Consider the following 6,934-nt stretch of genomic DNA (forward strand, 5'->3'; position numbering starts at 1 on the left):
ACATTACAAGTGCATGCCCTCCAGTCTTTGCTCTGGGGTGTTTCCCTGGACCATGGGCCACTGGATAGTCCGGGAGTTTGCCTCTGTCAGCCGGTCACCGCCAAAGAACACTGGGAACACCCCTCTGAGTCCTGCTCGCTTTGGCACATACCTTAGAATACACAGAAAGGAAGGCTCAAAACTAAATCAAGAATCTGTCCCCGCTTGGCAATAAGTGACAGTGGAGATACTTACTTGTTCTGAAGTTGGAACAGCACTTCAGTCAATTCCGTGGTTACATTTTCATTTTTGAATATGAGACCCAGGGGATACTGTGAACAAAGACAGACATTCATATATAAACGTGCTAGACTTGCTAGTAGATTACACATTATATGAAGGCATGTTACATTTTGTTTTGCCTGGAATGGCCAGACAAATAGACGAACCCAATTATTTATATCACTAGCACATTTGTCCGTTTTCCAGGCCACATGTAGGTCACAGTACTTACATCAGTGGAGCGCTGTGCCATTTCATCTGAGTACTGGTGTGGTATGTGATGCACTACAAGCTTTTCAAGGGGTTTGAAAGCATCCATGTGACATGTGAGCATTCGACTGCCAAGGACAATGAACTCCTTCCGCATGTGTTCTGGCGTTAGGACAGATGGGAGAGTTACCAACGTCGTAGTGAAGGAGGTCTTGGATTGGTCTACGATTGCTGAGCTGGAATATGGGAATTCTGTCGCGTACAGCCATATGGTGAATCCAGTGAAAAGACTGGTTGCTGTGTTTGCGGGACTGATGGTGTGTTCTGCAAAAAAAATCTAAGTTGTCAAAAATAATGGAATATGTGTGTGGGGCTGGTATGACAGTCACCATGAATTCATTGTTATTGAGGTCACTGAATGGTAACACAGCTTCGCCATCTTCGTGTGTGCTGCTTGTCTCTTCGCCACCCTCCACCGAGGCTTCCCCTGTTGGATAAATGCAACAACCATTTAGATACATGTTTTGGTTATATATATATATTGGAAACTCACCTAACACGTTAAGCTCTTCCATGCTTCGATAGAGGCCGTCCAGCTCCTGCTCAAACTCTGGCTCCTCTTCCTCTATGTTTCGATGGGTGGCTTCTGGCTCAGGGTCCACTACTGGCTCAGGGTCCTCTTCTTCTCCAGACTTCTTCAGGTATTCTTCAATTAGCAACTTTAAGCCCTGAACATCCTCACCACAAAGGTTAGCCAACTCTTGCTGCTTCTGTACAGCATTATCGTGGGTGGTTGTGACGGCCATTTTGCTCAACCTTTGAAAAACAGCCTTCTTTGCCCCCCATGCTGTAATATGCTGTTCAAAAAATATGCAAACGCTGACAGTCAGGGCTCTCTTCCTCTCAATGCCGTAGCGGCTGAAGCACAGGTGGCAGGCACAGAATTGATTGTGATGGTGGCAAATATGGATATCAGGAATGGCGCTAGACGTTTCAGATCTGACTCTAAATGTTCAAAAGAAAAAGACTGCAGATCCTCTGCTGATGACCTATACAGCATGCAACCACTGGTATGCTTACAGAGGGTTTTACATTCACTTTCAATTATATCTAGAACCTTAATCTTGACCTTTTCTGCTAGATCCTTGTGATTCAGAATTTTTTTAGCAGCTGCCTAACATTGTTGATTGGTGATGTTGGTTACAATCCCAGCCTCTTCTGGCTGGCTAAACTTGGCAACCGTTTTAGAAGGGTATGTGGTGATTACCTGAAAAATGAAGGAAATATTCCATCAAACATAATCCCAGTATCACTCATTTCCACCACCATGCCAGGCAGAAGTGTCTATTTGTACGTCTCTAAATGTTTTGATGAATTGAACATGGTGGACCCTCTTGTAAACAAGTGTAATGCTTAATTGGGTCGTCCACTCACAGTTAACAGCCTTTGTATTGAGTTTGTGCTTGAAATGTACTGTAATTCTTCAAACTGTTAATAAATATTTCAATCAATCAATCAAAGGCAAGTTAAAGGACAACTTTAGTTTTTTTCAACCAAGGTTCATGTTTTAGAATGTTATTAGAGAAACTAAAAGATGAGTGTTATTTTTTTTTAATTTGCTGCTTTCTTTCGTTTTAGGGATTTTAGCTGTTTTTGACATGGGGCGGGGGCATTCGAGCATGGGGCTAAATATGTATTTTTTTACAACATTTTATAGCAATGACACAGTGTGGCTTCCCCCCTACCCAGGGGGCAAACCACCCTTTTTTTTAGGAAACCTGCATTTGTCATAACATACAAAGTTGTCCACCAGAAATAATATCTATGACCCCATAGGATCACAACCTATATGGACAACTCGGTCAATTTTGTTGCGAAAGTCCAATATGGCCGCCCCCAATATTAGCCCCTATTAGTTATAATGGGGGGTGAGTAGGGCAACAAATTAAACTGCGAGATATTTCCACGAAACTTTTCAGGTTGATCAATGATATGATTACGAACATGTTTTGTATTGTAAGTTTCCATGAAATCCAATATGGCCGCCACAATATGGCCGCCACATTTCCTCTGTTTATGTTGACAATCATCCCTGGCAGGGACGTGCATCGCCAAGCCGGACATCCCTTCCTTCACTGAGTCTGGATGGTCTCTCAGTGACGGGAATGCAGTCCCCTGTCCATCTACAGAGCCAGCCTGGCCTATGTCAATGAACAAGACAATATCATGTAGCTGTATCAAAGGCTGCCAGAAAATCTGTTCATGTGCCAGGGACTGGAGACAAGATGCAGCAGGAGCTTCACTCCATTCCCGACTGGGAATGTCTCAGATGCATGCATCATTCTGTGTGCTCTTTATGGGCCCAAAACCACTGGCTCAACTCCAGTCCGCTCCTCTGACAAGTGTCCTGCTCACTGACAAGAGTGACATCCTAGCACACTGGGAAGAGCACTGCCCTGATTTCTATAGGCCTAAGGCAAAAGAAATCTAACTTTAATGATGCTTTAAGAAGCATGTAATGTGTCAAACTAGAGGTTATTCATGATTCTGAATCCATTCCAAGTATTAGTTTAGCATGATTTTTAATGGCAATCCAACTTTCAACCCCTGGATTTACCATGATCCACAATTTATGTAATATTCTATTTTTAATATGATATTTGGATGACCATAAGGATCATGAAAAACCTTGAACGATTACCCCCATCTCTGCTAAACATGAAAGCTGTATTAGCCTCGCATAGCCATACTAATATGGGGCAGGACTGACTACAAGATGCTATCACGGCTGATTTATTGACATTTTTATTCAGTTTGTAGACAGACAGTTCAAATTAAAGTACTGGTCAATACAAAAACGGCTACTGTGAGGATATAACCAGGAAAATAACTAAGACTTGTTTACATCAGGGTCCTCCATTTTCAATTCATCAGGACATTTAAGGTTGATAAACAGGAAATCGTCACATACAGTTAAATAAAGGGAAAAACATGTACAGTCTGGGGGGAAAGGGGACTTTAACTTGTGTACAGGGGCACATCCTAATAAAAACTCACGTTTAGGGAGTAGAACTTTCATTGTTTAAAGACACTGTAATAAAACCTTACCACAACAATACCAGGACTCGGAGGAATTAGACATCTTTTTGTCTCCCTCCTGGGCGTTTTGGATGGTGTCAATTGGTCTCGGGACAGCTTCTCTGAAGTTGTAGAACCGTGACTAGACGGTGGGCTTGATGGTGTCGGTGACGGAGAGGCGACAGATACTGCTGGATCAGAACCACGGCTCCATGTTGTAGCCGACGCTGCTGCTAGAGATCCCCTTTCGTTCTCTTCCCCTTTTCGGAATAAATGTACCGATTGTTCGTGTCTCTTCACACTTAATGCAGGACCGAAATGATTTGTCCCGAGATTTAATCAAAGTCAAGCCTAAACCCTGAAGTTTCTCGAAAATATTATTTTCCTTTGATGCAAGTGCCATTTGCTGAAAGATTAATTTAGAGTGTCCAATTCTTCCACCACTTCTTAAAGAAGCATTGCAAAAACGACAATTATCATTAACATCCATATTTTTGTCTCTATCTGTACTGCGACACGAGAAATGCTGTTTACATTTCACCCTCACAGTGTCGGGCCGGCGCTTGTGTGTGACATAGCGGGCTGCCCTGACTGGGCTGCTCTGGTTGGCTGTAGGCCTAACCAATAGAGGCTGTTTGAATCATTTTTGTAACCGCCCCTTGGAAATAATCCTTAACGTGAGGACGTAGAGACTAATGTCACACGTAGTCAAGCACAGTGGTATATTAGTATCGCAACGCGAGGCTACCCCAACTGGGCGTTTTTATGTGGGACCTGGGCTTGCCCATGTGGGTTTTAAGTGGGTTCTACCTGGGTCCTAGGTGGGCCCAATGTGGACAATTTATGTGGGGCTTACATGGGTCCCATATGGCTTCAAGGTGGGCTGAACTATATGGGCCTCAAGTGGGTCCCATATGATTTAGAGGTGGGCTAACTATATATATATATATATATATATATATATATATATATATATATATAGCAGTGACTGGGGCAGCGTGAGCACGCGTTGTGCCCACATCAAGTGACCTTTTGACCAATGTGGCCCTCACCCCAAGTTGAGTTCGACAGGCCTGCTCTACACCATAGGCTCCATAGTTTCATAAACACTTGACTCTGCATGGATGTATTAGGGGGCAGAAGAAGAATTTTCATTAAACTGCAATTTTCATTGGCTCATAAAACCTTCAATTTTTCAACCTTCATTTATACAACGGGTCGTTTCGAGGAAGCAATCTGATTGGTTGAAACAGCCATCTAGCCGTGGTTCAAACGAGCACCACTCCACACCTAATCAAAACAAATAATTCAGCTGCTCTGTTCTCCCAGAGCGCTGCAAACTCGGTGGCTAGGCTAGCTAGTTACTTGGGACATTTGTGGCCGTAGTGACTACATCTGTCATTTCAGCGATTCTTATTTTTAAGGGTAACTGTTGTATAATTGCAATATTACACTCGAGGGTACTGCAATATTACACTTGAGGGTACTGCAATATTACACTTCTGCGTTGCTTTCGGAACTCGCCCTGCGGGCTCGTTCTTGCAGCATCGCAGGTGTGCATTAATGACGTAAACCACCCCCTCTCGTGTAATATTGCTTAATTATTTAATCGGTTTTCACCAGCAAAGAAATTAAATAAATTAAAGGGTGTAAAAAGCAAATATGTCAAATCTTAAGTAAAAGTAAACTTTTTTTCTACATTTAATTTGTGCACTCATCTCATTCAGTAGTCATTCAGTTGTGAAAACAGACACTTGGAAAAGAGTATAGGCTATTTATTGATTGATTGAATACTTTATTAACATACTTTGGGCCAAGGCTCTATAGGGCCTATAGGCTTGTTTCCATTGTGGTTCCTCTGTAAAATATCGGAATAAAATAATCGGTATCGGCAGATGTGACCCTGCAAATAATCAGAGGTGGGCTAACGGTCATAATTTCATAATCGTGCCACCCCTACGATAAAGTAGTGGTACCGGCAGTGTTGTTTTTGTCGACTAAAACTAAGACAATTTTTTTTTATTTGCGACCTTATTCTTCCGGTCATCACCCACACTTCATGACCATAGAGGTGAGAGTAGGAACGAAGATTGCTCTGTAGACAACAGAGCTTTTCCTGCTGGCTTAACTCTCTTTTCGTCACAACAGTGCGGTACAGCGACTGCAATACCGCCCCTGCTACTCCGATTCTCCGGCTGATTTCCTTCTCCGTCCTCCCCTCACTCGTGAACAAGACCCCGAGATACTTGGACTCCTTCACCTGGGGTAATGCCTCATTCCCTACTGGGGCTGTGAATCTTTGGGTGTCCCACGATTCGATTCTGATTATTGGGGTCACGATTCGATTCAAAATTGTTTTTCTATTCAACTCGATTCTCAATTCAAAAACGATTTGTTTTAATTCAAAAGCATTTTTTTTTCCAGTTTCAAAACGATTTTCTATTCAAAATTATTCTCGATTCAATACATAGGATTGCATCACAATCTACTCCAGTCTTGAACTGAAGTGACTACAGTAACTTGAGAATGACTGAAGACATGAGGTTTACTGTGATTAGGGTAAGCTTACATTTCATATCACAAACACTATGTAGTGAAAACTCCTGTAACTGTAACCAGAAAAACAAATCTAAAAAAAGAATAATTCTGAATCGATTTGGAATCGTTCATAACAGGAATCGCGATTCTAATTCCAATCGATTCTTTTTTACACCCCTATTCCCTACCCGAGCTTCCCGAAACGTATAAAAGGTTAACCCATGGTTAACCCTATGTTTCAATGTCAGTCGTTCTCAAAACATTTTCACGTCAAGGACCCCCAAGATTATATGTAATTGGCCGCCGACCCCCATCTGAAATATGTATGCAGGGACCCCCCCCCCCCCCAGAAGCAAAGATTTGAGTTAAAGAATATATATTCATTAGATTTGCGCCACATTTTCACGATTTAAAAAAATAGCAGACCTACAAGCTCATAGCGCGGCACCAAGTGCCGCGCTACGAGCTTGTAGATCTTCTATTTTTCAATGGCTAAAGTATAACATTTTTATTTATTTTGTATTTTATTTATTTATTTGACAGGGACAAAGCTCATTAATCAACATGTCAGTTTTCACATCAATGTAAATGGGCCAGAGTTAGCCAAAGCTAAATTTCATCTGTAGTCCCTGGGCAGGCTCTTAAGAAATGAATGATAAAAAGAAAGACATAGTGTAGTGTGCCAGCACACAATGCCATGTGTGCATATGTGCCAGCACCCAACACTATGTCCATACAAAAACACAATACAAAACAGAAACATAATGCTTACAACACCAAACAGGGTTCCCGCCCCAAAATGGGTTAATGTCTGAAACATCCGGTGAGACGGTATAATTAAACAGAG

The sequence above is a fragment of the Electrona antarctica genome (assembly GCF_951216825.1).
Source record: "Electrona antarctica genome assembly, contig: scaffold_25, whole genome shotgun sequence".
Taxonomy (NCBI): domain Eukaryota; kingdom Metazoa; phylum Chordata; class Actinopteri; order Myctophiformes; family Myctophidae; genus Electrona; species Electrona antarctica.